This window comes from Oryctolagus cuniculus, chromosome 18, assembly GCF_051225735.1.
Source record: "Oryctolagus cuniculus isolate XC-2025 breed Fujian yellow rabbit chromosome 18, ASM5122573v1, whole genome shotgun sequence".
In the NCBI taxonomy this organism is placed as follows: domain Eukaryota; kingdom Metazoa; phylum Chordata; class Mammalia; order Lagomorpha; family Leporidae; genus Oryctolagus; species Oryctolagus cuniculus.
This window is the reverse complement of record NC_142884.1, coordinates 29,339,463-29,363,306: the sequence shown is the minus strand read 5'-3', so window position 1 is coordinate 29,363,306 and position 23,844 is coordinate 29,339,463. Positions and strand designations below refer to the sequence as shown.

The following is a 23,844-nucleotide window of genomic DNA, read 5'->3' as shown; positions in this document are numbered from 1 at the left end:
AGAGATCTTCCATCTGCTGGTTCACTCCCCAAATGGCCAGGGCTGGGCCTTGCTGAAGCCTGGAGCCAGCAGCTTCTTCAGGGTCTCCCATGTGGTGCAGGACCCCAAGCACTTGGGCCATCTTCCACTGCTTTCCCAGGCCGTTATCAGGGACCTGGATCAGAAGTGGGACTTGCAGCTGGAACTTGAACCCGTGTGCATATGGGATGCTGGCACTGCAGGAGGCAGCTTAACCCCCTGCCCCACACACCAGACCCCAGGCATGCAATTTTGAATTTTCTACTCACTGTCTTCCAATGTTGAAAAGAAACAGGTGAAACTGGTTGTAAGTCTCTATTTTGTGTAATTCAGTATATCCCAAATGTTACCACTTCAACATGCGAAAAGATAAGGAATATTAATTGAGACATTCCCACATCCTCTTGAATAGAATTTATGTTTTACCCTTACAGCGCGTCTCAACTTGGACAGGCCATATTTCCAGCACTGAGTAGGCGCTCTAGTGGCTACCACAGTGGACAGTGTAGCTCTACCGATGGTTGGGTGTCCCAGCAGCATTTGACAAGTAGAATCTCTGAGTGACAGCACTGACTGCAGTAATGTTGGTGCAATAGAACGCAAGTGTGTTGTACTTCACAGTTCATATTTCGTGTTCGAGATAAGCTACTTTGCAGACGCTTTGTGATTGGATGATGCTATAACATATCTTCCTTAAAGAGATACATATTTTGTGTTCACGTGCTGATACAATGTGTTAGAAAGCCTTTGACTTTATTTATTTATTTTTTTGCTTGTTTTTCTTCTTTGCACCCTTGCATCTCTGGGGACTGGAACTTGTTTGGATTTGCCACCTGTTCTAGTGGTGAGCTGATACAGGGTCTGCATTCTCTGGACAGTGTGCACTCGGGGGCTGGGCTGAGCACAGACATTGGCCCAAGGGAAGTTTCTGGAGAGCCTGCCAGGCCCTGGCTTTCAAAGGAAACAGCCTTGGGGGGAGAGCTGGGGATCCAGGATGCATCTGTGCTCTGGGAATCCCACCACACTGCGGCCTGGTAGCTTGACACCCGGTGCTCCTGTGCCTTCGGGAAAATGTGTGCATCTGGATTGAGCTTCTTACCCTGAGAATGCTGGCCTGCAGAATGAATGTTCCTTTTCCACCTGCTCCTGTCCCAGAATCCCTCAGCTTGGGAGGAGGAGGAGGAGAAGGAGGAGGTCCTGTGCAGAATGGTGCCCAGGTTTGGGCATGCTCCCAAGGGGACAGTCACTGGGGCCCGTGGCTGTCTCTAACCAGTGGACATCAGGCCAGCTGGATTGCCTTGGAGATGGGTCTCTTCAAGGCTGTAAGAGGAGGTATTGGTCTGTGTTGGGAAACCGCATGGCCAAATAGCTTACAGCCCCAGCCAGGAAATCAGCCTGCCCGGATTCAAACCCTGGCTGTCCTGCTCATGGGCTCTTAGTGTTGGCCACATCCCTTCCCGTTTTGTGCCTCAGTTTCTCAGCAATGCGTGAAGCTGATAATCGTACCTATCGCCCGGGACTGTTGGGATGGTGAAGGGAGGCCGTGTGTGTTAATTCTCAGACTCTGGTTAGCACGTTGTCAATGCTTAGGAAGCGTTAGTTGCTTCTTTTACTGGGTTGAAGAGTGGTTGGTCAGTGAATAAATCCTTTCAGAATGCGCACGAGTGTGTGTGTACATGTGTGTATGTATGTGTGCACGTGTGTGTGTGTGTGTGTGTGTGTAGGCAAGTTCTCACAGCTTCCTGGATTGTATTTTTTAATGGGTCAAGGGTTTCTGTCTCCTGCGCCATCAGCTGGGCTGAACCACCAGCAGGAATAACTTCCCTCTCCCTTCACTTTCCCTCTCTCCTTTTTCCCTTCTCAGGGCTGTTTTGACTATGAATTAATTGTAGGTTGGGAGACTTGCAAGCAATAATCAAAGCCAATGAACTTCAAAAGCATAGGAGGACCAGGGCCACCAGGGGAGTGGGGGGGGGGTGGCTGACAGGGGCTCCTGATGGCTGTGGGTGGGGTGGGGGGTGCTCACTGTGTTTCTTCAAAGGGGACACCAAGTGTTTCAGATTGTCACTTAAAAGCTCAAATGCAAAACTTTAGAGACGTGGGTGAGAGGCGCCAGTTTCCAAAACAGCTATTTTTATCTGTTGCCAGCAAGCATGAGCCCAGTGGAACGTAGAGTTAAACTTGGAATTTCTTGGCAAGGGTTAATAATCAATGTAGATCTCCTAACAAAGGAGATGCTGCCTTATTATACTGGGAAAGTTTTTTTTTCTTAACTGTCAGTGAAGCAGTACTAATTATTACTCCAGTGTAAATGAGGTCATTTCCTATTAAGAGAACAAAATGCTGGGCCTCGCCTTGCCAATTCATACCAACTATTTTTCACACATACTCAGCTTTTTCTTTTTTTTTAAATTTTGATAAAATCCATTCATTTGTATTAGAAAAGTGTAAACCATCGCAATAATAGTTGCCTATGATTACCCAGATGAGCTTTTGTAATGTGTGGGTTGCTTGAATACCATGTGTTAGCTATGGAACAATTAGGCAGCTGAATGGATCTTTAAAACAATCAGATACTTTTATCTCCCTGAAAAAAAAATACATTCCTTGGATGTGTCCTGTTAAACCGTAAATTCCGGGGAACATTAAGCTCACGTCACGAGGCCAACTTTCTGATATACGTGGATCAAGGACAAAAAGACATCCAAATATCTCGTCTTCATGTTTTCAGTTGATTTTTTTTTATGCAAGCAAAAAGATTTAAGGAATATTGTAGCAAACAAAGGGTAATTGTTTTAGCCCAGATGTTGCTTTTGCACAACAAGCAGGTTACAATGTTCCCACAGAGCTGATGAGCCCAATCAGGGAAATGATTAAAAATTGATTTTGTCCCTGTAATTACAGTATGTAAACTACTTAGCTTGGATTGCAAAGGAAGTGATTTTCTAATTACGTATATACTCTGGTGTCTAATGATTGGTTTTTTGAAGTAATGAAGAGAGAGCACTAACGACTCCTTGGTGTTCTGTTGTTTAAGAAAGACCATCTTTAGAGTAAGCAGCAACAGACAAAGAGTTTAAATTGAATTTTCAACACTGTTAATGTGCACATGGATTTGTTTATTAAAGAGACAGGGATGTAATTTGATTGGCTCTGAGCATCTTGGCTTTTTTTTTTTTTCCATGCTAAAGCATGTCAAAATACATGCACCCAGGAGCAGGCTGGTGGGACGAGGCCACTCCCTCCCCCTTTTTATCATCTCAGCGCCTGGCCTGATACTGCAGGGTCTCGGGTTTCCTGGGAGCGTCTGATGTCTGTGTAAGCTGAAAGCATCAGATCGAACAGGTATCAGATAGCTTCCCCATCAAAGTTACCTTTGTTTCAAAATGAAAGAGGAGGCTTCCTTTTGGAAGCATGTCCGGGCAGTCCAACGCACTCTGCGTTGCAATAGTTCAGCTGCATCCTACGATGCCGGGCTTGGCTCTGCGTCTGGGCGGCAGCTGCCATCTCTGCTCCCCGGGCCAGCGTGCACGTGAGAATACACACACGCATGCATACACTCATGGATGCACACACTCTGGGGCTCACAGAGGCCTGCCTGCGGTTGTGGGACCTCGTGGCGTGACCTGATGGGTTTAGAAAGAGCTGGCTAGATTCTGAGCGCTCACCTGCTTGGAGACACTTGGAGGCTATTGAACAGTGGCTTCTCAGCCACCTGCTCTGGCATAAGCTAAACGGGTGGCCCCTTCTCCATGTGCATGAGCTGCCCTCTGGGACAAGGGTCGTAGCTCCCATGGGGACCCCGACTCCAGGTGCCCCATGGGCATTGTCTTCAGCAGGTTCCCGGGGCTCTTTCTGACTGGGCCTCCATTCCACAGCTCTGGGCTGCTGTCTTGAACCTGATGCCTTATAGTGTAGGTTTGACTGGAGACAGTTTGTTACTCACAGCTCCCAGAAAGAGGAGACCGTGCTATGGCTCCAGGGGGCTTCCCCGGGGAGGCCCCGGGTGGGTCAGGAGGCAGAGGGAGAGGGGGGACATGCGGGCAAGAGCTTTTATGACGGCTTCTCAGGCAGGCAGGTTTAGGATTGATGAGGCGTGTGCAGGCAGCTTCCAGTTAGTGGATTTCTGGTTCTGGGTGATGAGGGCAGGGGCAGGGTGCACCCAGGAGTGAGAGCCCACTTAAGGAGCTAGCTGGGGCGTGGGCACAGGATTGGTTATTTCCCATAGGAAAGGAGCTCCTAGGGGAATTGGCCAGCCTTAGGGGACGGGTAGGGGGGACAGGCAGCCTTTGGGCTCAGTAAGGCCCCAAGATGCCTGCACATTGGAACTGTGTGGCTCGAAGGCCTGAGCCCTGCGTTTGGGAGGGCGGCCCAGGCCCCAGCTGGGTCAGGGCGGCACAGGACTCTGGGCCCTGCCTCTGTTCTCCCAAGTAGGTCTGTACTGGCTCTGGAGTGAGACACACCGGCATCTGCCTGCTTCTCTCCACTGCTGGGGCTCCTTGCCCAGTCTCCTCGCCGGCCCCTGCTGCGGGAGCCTCTCCACTGGTCTCCCTGCCTCTGCTCGGGCCCCTCTGGTCCACACTCCCTGTGGAGGAGCCCATGTGCAGTGCACATCAGAGCGTGCTCTTCCCTTGCTCACAACCTGCTGTGCCCGGTGGGGTCTGTGCATCCCAAATGACCCATGGTTTCCTGTTCTGCTCACCATCCATGCCCTGACCACATGGAGCAGTTTTTCGCTTGTGCCACCTCCCCTAGACCACAGGGCCTTTGCACCCACTGTTTCCTCCTTTTCTCATGCTTTCTTCTAGTCTTTTGTTAGAAGTCATTTCTCTGATTGCCTTGTCTAAAATAGTCTCTATCAGTGTCATTTTCTTCAGTTTTATTTTTCCTTTAAAAGAGGATTTTTGCGGACATTATATTTTATTTTTTTAAAACAAGATTTGTTTATTTGAAAGGTAGTGAGAGAGAGAGAGAGAGAGAGAGAATCTTACACCTGCTGGTTCAAAAGAGAGATCTTACATGTGCTGGTTCACTCTCCAAATGCCCTCACCAGCCAGGGCTGGGCCAGGCCAAGCCAGGAGCCAGGAGCTACACCAGGGTCTCCCACAAGGGTAGCAGGAACCCAAGCACTTGGGCCATCCTCAGCTGCCTTCCCGGGTGCATTTGCAGGAAGCCAGTTCAGAAGCCGAGGAGCTGGGACTGGAAGCAGACAAGGCACTCCACTTCAGTGGCTTCTGAACCTGCCCTGACATTTTACTTTCATGTCTTTCATTTGGATCTGCTCACTCAGTCACAGGCCCCGCCAGGAGGGCACAGTGGTGGTCACCCCATAACCCAGAGGAGAGCCTGTGGTACAGAGGCACTCTGTGCGCTGTGGGTAACCAGTGGCTGATCCTTCGAGACCCTTTCCCCAGAAGTTTCGTCACCAGAGGCTATCCCCTGTTGGAAGGGACAATGGTGGTGTCATCAGGGGCCCTGTTCATACCCTATCACTCTCTAAGAAAGACAGAGTCTCTCATTGCTGGGGGATGGGGGCTGCTGTTGGCTGGCAGCGTCCCTGTTGCCAGTGGAGCTGGGGTGCCGAGAGCTTCAGGCTGGGAGAGGACTCAGGACCTTGGGAGGAAGATGGGGGACCCTGAGTGACTGCAGGGAGAGGGGCCTTGTGTGCCTTGGGCAGTGGGGAGACGGGAGCCTGCCTTACAGGAGAGAAGGCTTCAGAGACAGGGTGTTGGCTATGGTGTCCTCACAGCACCCCCGGGTGATGGAGCAGGGGGCACTGGGCACCTGCCGGCGTCTCCCCTCCTGAGCCTGTCAGCCATGTCCTTCCCTGGGCCCTGGGCTGCAGGGGTGCAGCCGGTGCTCTCGCGGGATTCTTCTTCGCTCCATCGGTTCTGGAAGGAAGGTCACATTTGTGGCTCCCAGCTGCCCCGGACTTGCCGCACGCCCCACAAGACATGGTGCTTACTCTGCTGCTGGGCCTCTGGGTGGCCTTGGGGCAGGGGGGCCTTCTGCACCTGCAGGGAGAGAGGGGCGGGGGAGAGGGGTGCCCTGGAGCAGCCCTTCCTGGGGGGAGCAACCCTTGCTGTGGCTCTCAGGCCTTTGTGTTGAGTGGGGCAGGGTGGGAGGCAGGTGGGTGGGGACCACAGGCAGGCCACGTGCTGGCCTAGAGGAAGGCTCTTTGTGTTAAACTCAGGGCCTGGGACAGAGAGACGTGGTCACTCCCTGAGCCTGGGAGGCCACATTCATGCCCAGTGAGGATTTCTGTGGCTCTGCTCAGAGCACCCATGTTGGTTGTTCCTGGGAGAGGGTCAGAGGGAGCTCCTGTTGCCAGTCAGGAGCCTGCTTGGTCTCCCACTTCCGGTGGTCAGAGGGTCAGCTCAGGCCCGGCCTGTGGTCTACATTCAGCTGGGCCTTTGGGTGCACCCTGCTTTGTCTGCAAGATTCACAGGGTTGGAGAGGACTGCCATGTGCCCCACTGTGTACCAGGCTGGGCCGAGAGACTCCTCCCACCTCCTTTTGTGGTTGATGTCCCTTGTCCTTCCAAGTCCTTCCACTTCCCCGTCCAAGTCCCTCTTCAGAGCTTCCTGTCCCTTCCTCAGGGGAGTGGCTGGCTGTGCTGTAGGCTCTGAGAGCTCCCTCCTTTCCTGCCACCCCTCCCCTGCACCCTCACACCCTGCCTGACCCCAGCCAAGATCCACAAGGGCATGGCCGCTCAGGACCTCCCTTGGGCCAGCACAACTTTCTCTCTCCCTAGATCCCTGTGTTCTCCCTTGCCTCCCGCCCCATCTCTGCTGGGGCCCAGCTGCACCTTCCCATGGGCTTAGCTGGGCCCCTCCCTGGTGCCTGGCCTTCCATGGGCTCCTGTGGCCAGCTCCCTGTCCTGTTGACCAGGCTCTGGCCACAGAAGGTAGGCTCTGTAGGGTGTGGTAGACATGCCTGTGCCCTGGCCGACCACAGGGCCCGGTGCACTACCGGTGCTTGGCAGAGACGCCAGGGGTCCCTGGAGGACAGATCCCCTCAGCTCTTTCCTACGCAGCTGCCTATGGCCGAGGCTGGCTGCGTGTGTTGCCTGCGTGTGTTGTGTCACTTTATAGTGGGTGGATTTTCACGCACTTAAACACACTTGTGCATGTAATGTTATCAGTGAGGCCACCGCTGCCTGTCCCACTCCCCTGTCCCAAACTCATGCCATGGTTTTTGCTGCCCATATAATCTGCCTCCTTCCAGCCCTCCTCTGATTTGATGCTGGCTGCTCCAAACTGGGCTGTGGGCGCTGTCTCCTGCGTGGACCCCTGGCTCCATCAGGGTGGGGACGTCGCGGGAAGCAGCGATGGGCTCAGTCTTGTGTGGGTGACTGCCTTGGGGAAAGGCCAGTGGTTTTCTTGCACCGGAAAAACTTGTCTCCTTCTCTGAGGATGGTAGGGTTATGGAGCTGGCATTTCCTTTCCTGCTCAGCCCGAATTCAGAGAGCATCAGAGTCTGAGGTTGTCACTCTTTCTGGTCCCGCAGTGACCTGTCACTCGGGCAGGTGTCAGGGCCCCTGCTGTGCAGACTGGCTCAGCAGGGCACAGAGGGAGCTCACTCACAGCCTGTGCACAGTGTCTTGAGCCCACTTTGCTCACGAGGCTCAGCCAGCCTGGGATAAACACGCAGGTCAGAAGGGAGGCCCCAGCCTGCCATGTCACCCCGAGGCTTGCTCCGGGCCTTTCATGATTCCAGATACAGAACCCGAGGGCCGGGCCCCATCCCTGGTGCAGATGGCAGGCGACAGGGACGTTCTGATCAATGGCGGGAAGCCGGAGGACAAACCGGAGTGGGACTTGCACCGCTGCCGCGTGCCCGTGTTCTCCTGTCATCGAAATTTACAAAGCTTCTAAGTGAATGGCCCCCAGAGAGTAGTCCTAGGATTTTGCTAGTCACGAGCCTGGATATAACCCGGGGCCTGTCTCCCCACCTTGTGCAGCCCTTGTTCCTGAATGCAAGGAGTGTGGCTCTTCCGTGGTGGCCAGGGGCCAGGGTCCTGTGCTGCTGAGGCTGGCACAGAACCTTGGCAATGTGGCGTGCAGCATTTGGGTTTCACCCCTAGATTTTAATGTTCAGTGATACAGGGAAAAAAAAAAAGAAAAAACAAAACAAAATGCAAAGATCATCTGAAAGGGGATAGAGAGAGACTTAGAGAGACAGGGGGAGGGAGGGAGGGAGGCTGAGGCCTGTAATTGCTTCCCTTGTTACAGGTGGTTGGATGCAAACTTTTGCTTTATGTCTCGACATAGGCAGGTAGAAATTTGTTTGCAAACAGCAGCGTCCCTGTTGCATTTTGCAAAAACACTTCTAGCACGCAGTCAGCAAACACCTTTTTGGTTGCCAGAAATCCATCCTGGCGTTGGCCGGAGTCTGCAAGCCGGTGATGTGTTGGCCACCATCGGGCTGGGGCTGTCTCTGAAGGTGCCCTGTGTGCGTCTTCTGACCCTTGCTGGGTCAGAACCCTTGAATCCTTGAACCCATCCTGCACTTCCAGCACCCAAAGCAGAACTCACGCCCTCCCCGGTGCAGTACAGTCGAATCTATCAAGAGAGAACTTCCGCTTGCTTTCTGTACGATGGCAAAACCAACCAGATTCTGGGTGGCGCTGGCTGAGGGCTGGGGCTTGGCTCTACCCGTCCCAGCTAGCTGGAGTCACTGTAGACTGTGTATTCTCTTTGCCATGGGGCCTTATCTCACCCAGGCAAGCCTCAGTGGGTGAGATCATCTGTGTGGGGCTGAGCTTGGTGAAGACACAGAATAGAAAAGTAGAAAATCGGACTGGCTGCTGCCTCCCTGGTTCTGGTGCAAGAGAGAGGGCACTGATGCCAAACACAACATCCCTAAGCTCACTCGGCTGTAGAGCCTGTTTTGGATCTATTGAACACTGTCTCGGCCACCGCACAGACTCCTGAAATACTGGTGGGATTGGGTCTGTGGAGAGGGCTCCAGAAATTGTGCGCGTGGGAGTGGGGGGGAGACAGGGACCTATACGTGTTTCCCCAGTTCCCGAACTTCAGAATTTCAAAGAAGAGCCAGAGAGAGCATGAGAGAGAGAGAGAGGAGAGAGAGAGGTCCCCATCTGTGGATTCACTTCCCAAATACCTGCAACAGACGAACGTGGACCAGCCTGGAGCTGAATGTTGGGAACTCCACCCAGATCTCCCAAGTGGGTCGCAGGAACCCAAGGACTTGATGGGTCCCCTGCTGCCTCCCAGGGTGCTCATGAGTAGGAAGCTGGAGTCAAGCTGGTGCTGGGTGCGGTGATTCGGGATGGGGCCATGTGAACTGGCATCTTTAACCGCTAGGTCAAGCGTCCACCTCCACCGAGTTCTGATTTTTTTAAATTGCTCAAAGAATTGGGGCGCTGGGGCTATTAAATATTTTTAGGCTCACAACTAACCCAGCAAATGATTACCTTGGGTGAATGCTGTTTGTGTGTCATGTGGAAGTTGAGCTGTTTGACCTTTAAGATTTCTAACAGGTCTTATTTTTGCCGTTCCTACCCACCACAGCTTTGAGAATATCCGTCACACAGGAGGGAGCGCCATTGCCTTAAGACTTGCCCGGTAAGAGCACTGTTTGTAGTTGTGGAAGTGGCGTCTGTCTGGGGCGGGGGGGGGGGGGGGGGGGAGGGTCTGTCCAGCTGCCTTGTTGGGGAAGCAGGTGTCTGCTTAGAGTCCTCCTGGTACTCCAGGGGCTGCGGTGGACTGTGGAGACTCCAAGGGCTCAGAGTTAGTGTGGCTGCCAGGCCTCCTGAGTGGGGTGGCCTTGTGATGGTGAGTCCTGCCCCCAGCTCTCAGAATGGGGCCACCGAGGGGAGAAAGACCTAGCAAGGGTGACGTCCTTTTCTCCCCACCAGCCGGCAGCCTGGAACCAGAACTGGGCTGCCAGGAGCCCTATGCCACCCCTGTTCCCGCGAGTGCCAGCTGGGGTCCACTTCCCCATCACTCTCCCATGTGGTCCTGTACTGGCCTGGCCCAGGCATAGAGGAACCTGTCTCAGAGCAGGTGCACGTGTGTCGTCTCTGACGACTCACTAATGGATGCTTTCCTGGCTCAGGAGCTGATGGAAACTTAAAACTACCACGTGCAGGAGAGGCCAGTGCCAGTGTCCAGTGTCCTCAGTGGTCTCCTCCAAGGCTGCCTCTGAGACCCCCGTGTGCTCACCCTTGGTTCTCATTAGGGAGCCCATTTCTCCTGACCAGCCTCCTTGGAGGTCACTCCATACACCGGGGAAATTGATAGCGGAATTCTGTGCTCAGAAATTAATTTTAGATCGTCCCGAATATATATTTTTTATTGTGACTTTATCTTGTTGGAAAAGTGCTTACTTCTGATTTTGTGGATACTACTGACCGTGGATTACTTTTATTTTGGTTTTTACACAACAGTTATATTAGAAATTTGCTGTTTTATTCTTACCTTCTTAGTAAAAATCCTTTTATCACACAATGGGTAATTTATATCCATTACCAGGCCTTTCAATCCTTTTCAGTGGGGCTGTCAGTGCCGTTGGCACAGCAATGATTAATGTGATCTAATAATAGTGTGCCATTATATTACCTTAGTAAAACATGCACCAACATCCTATTCAGATCTACCAAATTCATAGCTTCCTATAATATTTTTGTTGAAAGACAGGATTACTATTTTTCAAAGCTGATTTTTCCCCTTTAACATATTTAATGAAATTCACCATTCTTCGCCGTAGTAATCCTGGGCATGTGATTGGGCTTCGTGGGTGAATTCTACGTCTGTAGGCACCGTCGGATCTGTCAGGCGGGAGCGCTCACGGTCCCGGTGATTTGCCAGAGAGATTATCTTGTTTTGGTTGGGCCCCAGTAGCTTTGCCTTGAAGAAAACAAAACAAGAAAAAAATTTGCTGGGTTTCCAGTCCCTTCTGACTTGTAAGGACGGCGTGTTGCAGATCAAAAGGCTGGAGAGGAAGTCATGTGGTTGAAAAACACTTTTCTTTCCTCTTTTCCGTCACCCACCTCTGTCTGCCGGTGGAGCGGAGGAGCAGCGGGGCTGGGGAGCAGCTTCAAGCCACCCTCCCAGAAACCATCGCCCAGCTCTGCCCTCTCCTTCCCTCCCTCTGGGTTTGGCCCCCACCTTTCTGGGTTGGACACGGGGACCGTCGGTGTTGGCACTGCTGAGGGCTGGATAAGTGTGCTGTGCACTGTAAGGTGTCGAACAGCATCCGTGGTCTCTATCCACTGGGTACCAGGAGCACAGCCCTCCCCCCACAGCCACAAACAAACTGCCTGCAGGAATCACTGGTCGGGAGCCCCCCTCCCCCCAGCTCCTGTTGGAGAAGCTCTGGTCTCACTTGGTGGGAATGCAGCAGAGACTTTGGGGCCTGGGCAAATTCCGGTCACATTTGGAGCATTTCTCGGGGCTTCTTGGGGCATCTTTGCCTTGGGGGAGTGAAGATGTGTGGTTGGCGGCACACACCGCATCCCTCTCTTAGCTGGTCCTTCCTCCTCCCGCCTCCTCCGTCACAGAGCCTGGCCCGAGCCAGGGCCCGAGTCTTAGCTTCTTCCACTTAAATCCCATTATAATCACGCTCGTGATTGATAACATTCCACCTTTTCAAAAGGCTTTAAAATCTGTGTCAACCAAGGATGACATTATTGTAGTGCAGGCGAGATGTATTCAAACAATTACACACTCAAATCGAAGTGGGAAGGCTTGTCCTTCTATCCCGCTGCCTTTGTGGTGGGGCTTGGGGCAGAGCCTCAGCCCTCACAGCCCCGGAAACCCTCTGCAGGGAAATAAATGGGAAGAAACAGGTTTTGCCCTTGATTCCACTCAGCTCCGAGAGCTGCTCGAATCTTAGGGCTTTTGAGGGTGGGGGAGGAAGGGCAGGTTGTTGAGTGAGAGAGAGAGAGAGAGAAGAGAGAGAGGGAGAGGGGGAGAAATGGGAGAGAGAGAGAGAGAGAATCTTCCTTGCTTTTGATTCAGAACAAAAATTACTGCTGCAACATTGGCTCGAAATATGCAATCAACTGAAATCAGGGAAAGTATTTTGAATACAAAATTTATATTGAAATACTTGAATCTTGATACATGAGCGCCCAGATACATGTATATATTTGAATCACGGATGGAGAAGATGAGAAGAAAGGCTTTTGTCATAAAAATATTGCCTATAATATTGGCCCCTCTGATGATTCTGCCACATTGGAATACATTTGTGTGCTGTTGACATTTTCCGCACGAGACACTGGTGTTTGTTTTTACAACTGATCCTTGATGGCAACAAATGAGGAAATGGCTCTGATTTACCTTTATTTGGGGGAGATTTCCAGTGCATTGCAATGTTTGGTGCAGGAAGTGTTTTGACAATTCCTTTCTTTACCCATTTCTGGGCTGTCTCTTCTGCTGTGATATACGGGTAGGGGACTTGTGTGGTTTGTTCGGTGCTGTTTCGCTAGTTCCTGGGATGTTGCCCAATGCATTGTATGTTCCCAATAAAGCTGTGGTGACTGGAAGGATGGATGGGCGGATGGATGGATGAGTGGATGGATGCATAGATGGATGGGTGGATGAGTGTATGTGTGGATGGACAGATGGGTAGATTGATGGATGGATGGGTGGGCAGATGTGTGGATGGGTGGGTGGGTAGATGGCTGGCTGGCTGGGGGTATGGGTATGTATGTATGTATGTATCTATCTATCTATCTATCTTTGAAAGGTAGAGAGACAGAGAGGAATGAGACAGGGGAAGACAGAGATCTTGCATCCCCTGGTTCACTCCCCAAATGCCCACAATAGTTCGGACTGAGCCAGACTGAAGCCAGGAGCCCAGAACTCAACCTGGGCCTCCCACAGGGATGGCAGGGACCCAAGTATTTAAGCTGCCACCTGCTGCCCCCCTGGGTGCACATTAGCAGGAAGCTGGAATCAGACGCTGAGGTGGGCCCCAGACTCATGCACCCGTGTGCGGGCATCCCAAGCCTGTCTTCACTGCTGTGCCAGATGTCTGCCCCTCACTCTTAGTGACATTCAAAATGGTGTCACAGAAGCCATTCGTATGATCCCCTTTTCCCCCCAACCTTGTTTGTAAAGTAGAAGAAAAATAGAGCAGTGTTAGCCAGTCTCCATATACTGCCAACCACCTTGCTGCAGACTTATCTTTGGAACTCTACAAGGGCACATGGGACTGAAGACATAGAGGCAAAGTGGGAGCAGGTGCAGCCCCTCCAGAATGGGACGTGGCCACGGAGTTCGTGAGGCTCCGAAGACCCCCTGTCCACGTGACGGGATGCCCAGCTCCTGGCCAGGCTGTAACCCACACCGCATTCCGTGTTCTTTTCAAGGCTTGTTAGGGTGTGCGATGCACTTGTCTACTGGGAAACTCAGTCCCAGCACAGGGAGGCTCCCAGTCACCCTGTTCTTGATTTTCAAATGACTGCGTGTTGCACATCAGAACAGCACCCACTGAGGAAATGATGAAAAAGAGCTGAGTGGCTGCGAAGGTGTAGGCTCTGGAATCAGAGCCCCTGGGTGGGAATCCTGCTTCCACTGCCCACCCACTCTTTGGCCGTGAGTCAAGGGACATATGCCTCAGTTTTCTCATCTGTAAGTTGGGCGTGACAATATTGACAAGTATATGACACCATATAATGCAGCTACTATGAGACCTGGTTCAAAGGAGGCAGGTCTTTGTTAAGTGTGTGCTGCTGTTATTATTTTCATTTTCTCTGTTCCATCATCCCCCCCCCACCCCGTATTCAACTTAATGAAAGTGCAGGTCATTTTCAGATAATTAGCCTTTCTCCTTCAGACCCAGACCAGAGCTAGGAACCCCAAGAGGGTGCCAGGCATGTGGTCTCCCCCAGCACCCCTGGGGCCCTTGATTAGCAAGTTCAGAGAACATGAGAAAGAGTGGTGAGTTCCCTAAGCCAGTTTCCCGGCCCACTTCCTTTGTGAGGGAGCACTGTTGACACGCCGCTGGGGTTTGGGGAGTGCATTCCTGGGACGGATGCCACGTGGTCATGGTGGGTGGGGACAGCCAGCCATGAAAGCAAAGGGCCACCGAGTGGCTTTGCTCTTCCACCCACTGGTGAGGGCGCTTGCTCTGCATCCTGGCCCCATTTTGTATTTTTAGCTTCCACTGAAATTTAATGTTTTGTGTTTGGTTTATTATGTATGCAAGTATCTTGCTGATAAATTACATGAGTAATTGTGCCATCGTAAGCACTGCTAGTCAGTGACAACATATAATTAAACTCACCCTTGGGGTCATTGAACTTTCCTGTCCCCGACAAGACCACTGACCCTCCTAGGAGGGTGTACCTCCATGTAGGGACCCTGCAGGTGCCCGAGTGGCCTTCTGCTGTCCCCAGGCCATGGGCAGCCCAGTGCAGCCCATTGCACCCCAGTGTGTGCCTGCACACACATCCAGACTTCCTGTAGGTGGCGCTGTGCCGTTGGACTGACTGCAGCATCAGACCTGGGTTCCCTCTCTGCTTGCATCTATGCCCAGGGGGTTAGTGGCCCCACAGTGGGTGTGCGGTAGAAACTTTCGTGAGTCTAGGTGATGTCTCCATTTGCCTCGGGGCTCTCTTCACATGTAATCCCAATACCCTTCCATTCATTTTTTTTTTCTGGATGTTGACTGTGTTATTTTTATGTCCCTGGGCCAAGCGATTTTAAGCTATATCCTGTGCATCACACCCAGGGCAGTGTTTTAAAAGAAAACTGAAAACTAAAAACAAAATTGTGAAAAACATAGAACAGGAAACGCTCTCTCCTGCCCGTGTTAGAGCACACGGCCTTCAGTGCTGCTGAGGACGTCCTGCTGCTGTGCAGCCATCGTGGCCAGCCACCTCCAGGGCTCTGCGGTCTTTCCCTAACCGAAAGGCTGCACCCCACGAAGCACCTCCTCCCCAGCCCCAGGCATCCACTGGTCCTTCTGCCTCTATGGATTTGGCTATGCTGGGTACCTTAGAGAAGTGGGGTCAGATAATGTTTGTCCTCTGTGACTGGCCTAGAAAAATGTCCTCAAGATTTATTCAGGTTGTAGATGCGACATGATCTCTTTCCTTTTGAAGGCTGAGTAATATTCCACTGTGAGTGCGCATGTGGTGCGTTGGGTTACTCTCACCTCTTGGCCATTGTGAGTGATACTCCTATAATCATGGCTTATATTTTTCTTCCAGGGTTGGTGTTGAGCTCATTTGAGTATAGATCCAGCAGAAGAATTTATTTTTCTTTCTTTTCTTTTAAGATTTATTTACTTATTTGAGAGGTGGAGTTACAGAGAGGCAGAGGCAGAGGCAGATGGAGAGAGAGAGAGAGAGGTCTTCCATCTGCTGGTTTACTCCCCAAATGGCCACAATGGCCAGAGCTGGGTCAATCTGAAACCAGGAGCCAGGAGCTTCTTCCAGGTCTCCCACATGGATGCAGGAGCCCAAGGACTTGGGCCATTTTTCTTCTGCTTTCCCAGGCCACAGAAGAGAGCTGGATCAGAAGGGGAGCAGCTGGGACTCGAACTGGCGCCCATATGGGATGCCGGCACTGCAGGCAGCGGCTTTACCGGCTATGCCACTGCGCCAGCCCTGGAAGGATTTCTGAGCCATATGGTCATTCTGCTTTTAATCCTTTGAGGCTCTGCCATGGTGTTTTCCATGGCGGTTGTACCATTCTCCATTCCCACTGACACCCCCACATCCTCGCCCGTGCTGACCCTGTTTCCATGACAGCCGCCATCCTAAAGGGAGCGCGGCGGGTCTCACTTTGGTTCTGTCTCTTCACGTACCGCCTGCAAGCCCAAAGTGGCTTTTACATTCTTACATGCTTGACACAAGTTCAAGCGCTTCGTGATACATGAGCATCTGTGAGATGCCCGCGCCTGAGTCTGTCCATCAGTACAGTTTTATTGGCACACGGGCACTCCTCGTCATTGACGTGTGGTCGTGGCTGCTTTCACAGCATGGTGGCAGAGTGGAGCAGCTGGGACAGAGACCATGTGACCTGAGAGCCTGGAGTGTTTACCACCTGAGCCTTCTCAGGAAAGGTTTGTTGACCCCGTGGCGAGGCCCCTTCGCAGCCCACTCTGCAGACAAAGAGACTGAGGCTGAGCCAGGCTAAATAGCTTGCACCAGTCATACATGGGAAACATGGCCTCACCAGGATGCACGAGCCCGTTCCTCCTCGTGACCGCTTTGAACACCATGGTTCCGAGCTTGTTCCTGCCAGGGACTCTTTCTGGGGCCTTCGGTTCAGCCTGAGGTCGGGCTGTGGTCCAGAAGAACTTTAGGTGGTGTCGTGGGGAGCGGTGGGGAATGCAGGGAGAGGGCGCAGGCGGGAGGACGTTGTCAGGGTGGCTGTGCTTCCCTTTGCTTCTTGTCTGGCACTCCTCGGACCCAGGCCCAGGCTGCTGGGCCAGGCGAGCGTCCAGCTCTGCCAGGGCAGGGTCGCGTCTCAGGTTGCAGGTGTGTCTCCAGCCAGGGGCGTCTCCTCGGGACTGGCAGAAAAGCTAACTTGGTCGATAACTTCCTCTTGAATTGCCAAAGTGAATTATTTCCATTAGGGAGAGGAAAGAAAGTCAGAGTGGACACCTCAAGAAGTTTGTGGAAAATTGAATTAAAAGGTAAGTTTATTTTTGGTGCAAAAAAAGTTGAAATCCATGCCTTGTTTTATGATATCCACCTTCTGTGAGCTTTGTGGGGAGTCCCTGTATGCACAGATTTCAGAGTTGTTTTGTACCAAAACAAGCTTATCTCTATTTTAAAAAAAATTAAGATGTATTTATTTGAAAGGGGAGAAAGAGAGAGAGAGAGAGAGAGAGACAGAGAGAGAGAGAGAGAGAGAGAGAGAGATCTTCTATTTGCTGCTTCTCTCCCAAATGGCTGCAACAGCCAGGAACCAGGAACTCCATCTGGGTCTCTCACGTGGGTGGCAGAGACCCAGTCACTGGAGCCCTCATCTTCTGCTTTCCCAGGTGCATTAGCAGGGAAGTGGAGCAGCCGGGAAGAGAACCGGCACTCTGACGTGGCATGCCGGTGTCCCAGGAGGCACCTTAACTTGCTGTGCATCGTGCCAGCAACAAAACGTACCTCTTCATTCCATTTCTGCACAAACTCCCCTCCTCCAAAGATTTATTTATTTATTTGAAAGGCAGAGTTACAGAGAGAGGGGGAGAGACGGGGGTGGGGGGAGACAAAGAGAGAGATCTTCCATCTGCTGTTTTACTCTGCAAATGGCCACAGTGGCCAGAGCTGGGTCTATCTGAAGCCAGGAGTCAGGAGCCTCTTCCGAGTCTCCCACATGGGTGCAGGGGCCCAAGCGCTTGGGCCATCGTCCTCTGCATTCCCAGGTGCATTAGCAGGAAGCTGGGTAGGATGTGGAGCAGCCGGGACTCGAACCAGAGCCCATATGGGATGCCGGCAGCTTTACCCGCTATGCCACAGCGCCAGCCTTGGCAAACTTTTTGTAGTCCCCTGGTACAGGGACCATGCTGATTGATTTCTTCCCCCTTCTGTCTTTTGATCCCATGTTGTTAGCGATGAACCTTAGTGTAGATGTCTTTCGAGGGCTCCAGAGCTTCCTTCGGAACGTAGCGATCTGCCTTCCCATTTCTGAGGCACTGTCTCTGGCATCTCGCTGGCTGCCTGGTGGGCTCAGGGGGTCCCTTCCCCGGGAGATGGTCGTTGCTAGTGAGAGAGGAGGCAGTTCTGCCTCTGCCTCCTCCAGGAGGTGGGCACTTGGTCCCAGGAACCTTCTGATAGTTACTTGTTCTTTCTTCAATGGAGAGAAATGTCTCGGTTGATTTTATGTGTTCGTGTGCATTATGGAGATAATCTGTGAAGCCTAAGTTTTCAGGGAATGCATCAGGAATCCAGGTCCTGAGGCTACCTCTGCCAGATTGTGGGTCTCTGCATTTGGGAACACATGCCACCTCCCCCCGCCCCCCAGTAGCTACTGTGTTATTGCGCGGGGTGCAGGGTGAAGCTCAACAGTGTTTTTTTTCACAGATGTTTGGCCGTGGTTTAGAGCCTGGCAGAGCCGGACTCTTCAGTCTTACAGCTTTCTGGCTCGATTCGTTTTGCACAGAGGAGAGTACAGTCGTCGGAGTTGCGGGATGATAATGCGGTCGGCGCGGTCGGCACGTTAGCACGTTGTGAGGGAGTCAGCCCCGGCTGTGGATTTTGAGTTCCATCCTCGAAACTTTGCAGTATTGCTTCAAGCCAGGGGCCTGTGGCTAACAGGCGCTTGATAAATATTTGAGGGATGAATGTGTTTGGCAAGTTGCATTGCGCTTCAGAAGAAGGGGGAGAAACAGGCCACAGCTTATGGCCACAGGTTTTGGAAAAGGGGTGTGTGTGTGTGTGTGTGTGTGTGCTTTTTCTGTGTAAGGATTCAGCTTGGGTCTTAGCCTACTGTGCATCTCTGTCTGTCCAGGAGCGCGGTAAGTGGTGGGAGCATGACTCCCCAAACTTCCGTGATCTTAGCTGTCCCAACTTTCCTGGCACTGGCTGCTGTCTTTTCTTGTCAGCCAGCAAACATCTAAGCCTTCGTTGAGGGTCCCTGTTCTGTCCCCTGGTGGGTGGGGGTGGTCTTTGCAAGGAGGAGCTGGCTGTCCTGCCCAGAGGGGAGCGGACTTTGCCTGGGGAGGTGGAGTGCGCGTGTGTGCATGGGTGCAGGTGCACGTAATTGTTGGGTGGTCATGCAGGTTGCGAGTGTTAAGTGCTCTCGGCCCCAGAGTCATTATTTTCTGGCTGAAATACCACAGGAGGATACTACGTTCCTCATGTTTATGTGTGAGGACTGTTTCATGTCTGAAAACAGTTAATAGCACAAAACGATGCTCTCACGAGTGAGCTGAGCTCAACAGAATGCTTTTTGTTCCTTAACAAAATATAACTTGAGACAATATTAACAGTAAAAAAAAACACACACATGCGCATGGCATATGTTGGAATCATTCACCAAATTTCTCTTTCTCCTCTCTTGGCCTCAATATGTGTGCGTGTGTGTTTCAACATGACTTCAATGTTTCTAGAAATATGACATCTCAAATATGATTGAACCTCCCATAACAAGACAGCAAATGCCCCAGTGAGCGGCAAAGGCTGGAAGACATTTTGGGGGGTTGCTGACGGATTCCCTTCTCTCCTCTGAGGTCCCCGGGACTGGAGGCTGGGAGCAGGTTCCGAGGGGAGGCTGAGGCATGCTTGGACAGGAGGCTGTGTGGTGTGGGAAGGGGGAGGCTTATTCTGGAATGAGGAGGTCAGCTCCTATGCGCTCCTGCCGCTAACAGCCTGGGTGACCTTGGGCAGTCTCAGATCCTTGCAGCCATGGTTCCTATCGAGAGCTGAATGGTTTTGACCTCACGGAATCCAGGGTTCTTTCCAGGTGTTAAACACAGCGATCTAGACCAGAGTATCAACACCATACACACACCGGGCTGTGTACCCACCCCTGGGGATCTTGGTAACACACAGGTTCTGGTTCAGTTGACAGGGGTGGTGGTGGGGGTGGATTCTGTGTGCCTAACAGGCTCCCAGGTAATGCTTGGGACAGGCCCATGGTTCTCCACATTGGCTGCTGACTACAATTGCTTGGGGAACTGGTAAGAGTCACCAGCGTCTATGCCTCACCCCAGGCTGATCAAATCTTGTAGTCACCTGGCAGGTAGCATGGGGAGAGTGGGGGGCTTGGGAAGGGGACCTGCTCCTATGGGACCTCCAACATGAGCAGGCATCCGAGGACTTTTTAGCAAACAACCTTGGGCCCCAACTCAGACTTCCTGATTTAGGGCATCTGAGCAAGGGTCCAAGAATTTTGAACTCAGTTGAGAGACAGATGACAGAGCTGTCATCCACAGCTTCACTTACCAGATGCCTGGGGACCAGGAACTCACTCCAGGTCTCCCACATGGGTGATAGGGATCTAAGTACTTGAGCCTTCTTGAGCCGTCACCTGCTGCCTCCCAGGGTGCACTTCAGTAGGAAACTAGATTGGGAGTGGAGACGGGACTCAAACCCTACACTCTGAAATGGGATGCGGGCAGCCTGAGCGGTGTCTTAACCGCTGCACCAAGTGTGCACCCCAAGAAGCCGAATCTCTAACAGATTCTGAGGCAGGCAGTGCTGACTTGAGAGCCGCTGGTCGAATGTGATTTTTGAGGTCGGTCCTTGTTTAACAGAGACTTGAAGGCGGAGGCGGCGGAGGGCCCAGGACACACAGCCCCCGCCCCCGCCCCTCCAGGGTCACTCCCTGCACATCTGTTTTACACTCCGAGCCGCTTTCACTTGAAAAAGATTTGTGGGTAGGAAAAAAAAAATGTTTGAAAACCTCTGATGTAAAGGCAAGACTTTTAATCACAGGGATGGTGATGCTCATTTTTAATTTTTTTTTCAGTTGAGAGAAAAACCAGGCAGGAGCCTGGGTCAGTCCTGTTGCCAGATGTGACCATGTCTGCCCTGCTCCGTTACGCCCTGGCTGGCGTGCTGGGCCCCTGGCTCCTCCCTCGGGTGTGTCCAGGCTCGCACCTGTAGGGAAGTCTCCCTGGGGCCCAGCCTGGTGCTGGGCGGCTCAGCCCGTGGTGGAATCCCACGTGTGCAGCTACCGGCACTTGTCAGCTGCTACCCCAAGTTCCCTGCACGGTCTCACTGAATTCCTGTAATGACCCCATCATCCCATTTCAGAGATGAGGACTGGGTGCTGCCTCCCAGGGAGACGGTGGTGTGAAAGCGGCCACAGTTGGGGCTGCCTGTATGGTGAGGGCAGTGGAGTGGGCCAGAGAAGGCTTTGGGGGCAGAGAACAAAATCGGGCCCCACCAGCCTTGCAGATCCAGGGGACCCCTGAATACAGGCTGCCTGGTGGAGTGTTTAGGGTGCTCGCCTTCCAATGGCCAGAACCATGTGCTTCCCAGCACCTCAGATACGGAGGCCTTGCCCGGGAGAGCTTGCCAAGGGTCTCGAAGCTGCCTCCAAGCCAGGCCCAATCATCTTGCCTTGCACCCTATCTGTGCCCCACCCTCGCTGACAGCTCAGTGGATCTTATGGGAGGCTGACTTGGAACTCTACTGTGGCTGTTGTTCGACTCCTATTCCTAAAATCTTTCTAGATGCAATTATGTAAGGGTCCTTTAAAAAGTTCGTGGGAAATGGAGTTAGTAGGTGCTGGTGTTGTGGTGCAGCGGGTTAAGACACTGCCTGTGATGCCGGCATCCCATATGAGTGCTGGTTTGGGACCTGGCTGCTCTGCTTCTGATCCAGCTCCCTGCTAATGTGCCTGGGAAAGCAGCTGAAGATGGCCCAAGTCCTTGGGCACCTGCCACCCACATGGGAGACCCAGATGAAGCTCCCGGCTCTTGGCTTCAGCCTTGCCCAGCCCTGGCTGTTATGGCCCTTTGGGGAGTGAATCAGGGGATGGAAGACAGCTCTCTCTCTCTCTCTCTCTCTCTCTCTTTCTCTCTCTTTCCCTCCCTCTCCCTCTCTCTGTAACTCTGTCCTTCAAATAATAAAATAAATCTATTAAAAAAAAAAGAAAGAAAGGTGGGTCAATTTCAATGGCTACCACGTTCCTGAGTGGAGCTGTGTCTTGTGAGAGAGGTTGGGTGGAGCTGTGTCTTGTGTTGATGGTTGGGTGGTACTGGGGGGTGTGAAGGGGGCACTCTTTCCTCTGCAGGTTAACTAAAGATGTGGCTTCTTTTCCTCTTTGAAGGATTAGACAGGCAGAATTACACACAGAGAGGAAGACAGACAGATAGACACACACACACACACTCACACACACAGAGGGAGAGAGATGTATTTTCTATCTGCTGGTTCACTCCCCAAATGGCTACAATGGCCAGGGCTTGGCCAGGCCAAAGCCAGGAGCCAGGAGCTTCATCCAGGTCTCCCACATGGGTGCAGAGACCCAAACACTTGGGCCATCTGCCGCTGCTTTCCCAGGTGCATTAGTAGGGAGCTGGATCAGAAGCAGAGCAGCTGGGACTCGGACCGGCACCCACATGGTTTACTCATATGCCACAACACTAGTCTCGCAGATACTATTTTTAAATCTGTAGTGAGGATGACAGCTCATAGAGGAGTAGCCATGTGGAGGGGGGCGGGGAAAGGGAAGGGAAATTTTCCCCCTGGGTAGCCCTTTCTGGAGGTTACACGGACAGCCAGGGAGGGCAAGGCTGGCTCTCAGTGCCCTCCGGTCTCCCAATGCCCGTGTGCGTGAGTTTCCTGAGGCTCCAAGCTCCGGGCTGTCAGCCCTGAACTACTGGAAGACCTTAGTCATCTGGGGAAGAGTGGTTTGCTGACTCCTTCATCCTTTGCCATTCCCGGAAGCCTTTGCTGGAAGCCGGGAGTCTTGAGATCCAGGAATGTGTTGGAATGGGGGCGGGGGGAGGGAGTATAAGAACTGCTGCAGGAATCTCTTTATTTTCTTTCTTAAACATTTTATTTATTTATTTATTTATTTTAAAAGTCAGAATAACAGGGGGGAGAGAGAGAGAGAGAGAGAGAGCTTCCATCCTCTGATTCACTCTCCAAATGGCCAGGCCAGGTTAAAGCTGGGAGCAGGGAGCTTCATCCGGGTCTTCTGTGTGGGTGGCAGGTGCCCAGACACTTGGACCATCTTCTGCTGCGTTTTCCCTGGTGCATTAGCAGGGACCTGTGTCAAAAGTGGAGCAGCCGGGACTTGAACCAGCGCCCACATGGGATGCTGGTGCTGCAGGTGGCAGCTCCACCTGCTACGCATGCCACAGCATCGGCTCCAGGAATCTGTTCCAAATGCAGGTTGTCTGGCCCCACACCTGGAGGCGTGTTGGTCTGGGTCAGGCGTTGCAGATAGCCTGGAGTAGCTGCAACACGGAACCTAAATGTAGGGGGTGGGGCTCCGAAGGCTGAACCTGGGGGCTGCTGCTGTTCTTTTCAGCTGCGAGACATGGGGTCCAACCTTCTCAGTTCTGGGCCCTCAGTTTTCTCGGCACTGCGAGGAGATAGAGGGTCCCCCCTAGTCCTGAAACTCTGCCATCTGCGTCGTGGGAGGGGCTCTGCCGTGGGAGACCTAGGTCGTTGGTGCTCGTTGCAATCACTCATTTCCATCGCGCCCTGGACGCTCCTTTGATAAAGAACTATAATCCTCCGTAAATTATGAATACCTTGAAATTCACGGATTCTCTCACTTTTGTGATTGGCAACATTCAATGGCAGCAGCTCATTTAAATAAGCAACATCTGGACATTATTATTTTTTAGGGATTTTTTTTTCATCTGTTGATTTAGAAATCTGGGGCCTTTATGAATCTTGCATGAATATTCTTTTATAGTCACATCTACCATTGAGACACAAAGAAATAGCCAAAAAATACTGTCCAGTGATTCTTTGATGCCATGCATGTGTTTTTTAAACAACAAATCCATTGTGAACGAGAGAAGATATAAAATCGGCTGCCTGTGAGTGGGGACGCATGGGGCAGCTTCTTCTTCCCTGAGCCAGAAGAGGATGACAATTCAAAACCACAGCAGGGAGAGGACTTTGATTTCTATACAATAATATAGCGTTTTTAAAATAACAATATAATTTTGGACTGATGATATCAGAACATGGTATTCACTCTTTCTCAGAATAATCCAATTTAGAACAATGTATTCTGAGCAGGTTTGGTAAAAATAGAAGATCTGTCATCCCGAGGTATAAGATAATGCATTAATTTTTATGAGTGAGTTATGAAGATGTACAACTTGGTTAAGAGTTAGGATAAACATAATATTCCTTAATTAATCCATTACGCCACGGTACACATGTGCCATTTTTATTACCTAAAAATGAAAAATGTCAAAAAAGGA

General features: G+C 51.9%; 1 protein-coding gene across 6 annotated transcripts in view; it reads left to right on the top strand.

Annotated features, from left to right (window-relative positions):
* ZNF536 (zinc finger protein 536) overlaps positions 1–23,844 on the top strand; it is a 458,035-nt gene that overhangs the window by 47,944 nt on the left and 386,247 nt on the right. For all 6 annotated transcript variants that reach the window (XM_051833366.3, XM_089319697.1, XM_051833363.3 and 3 more), the window contains exon 2: positions 9,555–9,608. The gene's annotated coding sequence lies outside the window, so the exon portion shown is untranslated. The remainder of the gene's footprint in view (positions 1–9,554; positions 9,609–23,844) is intronic.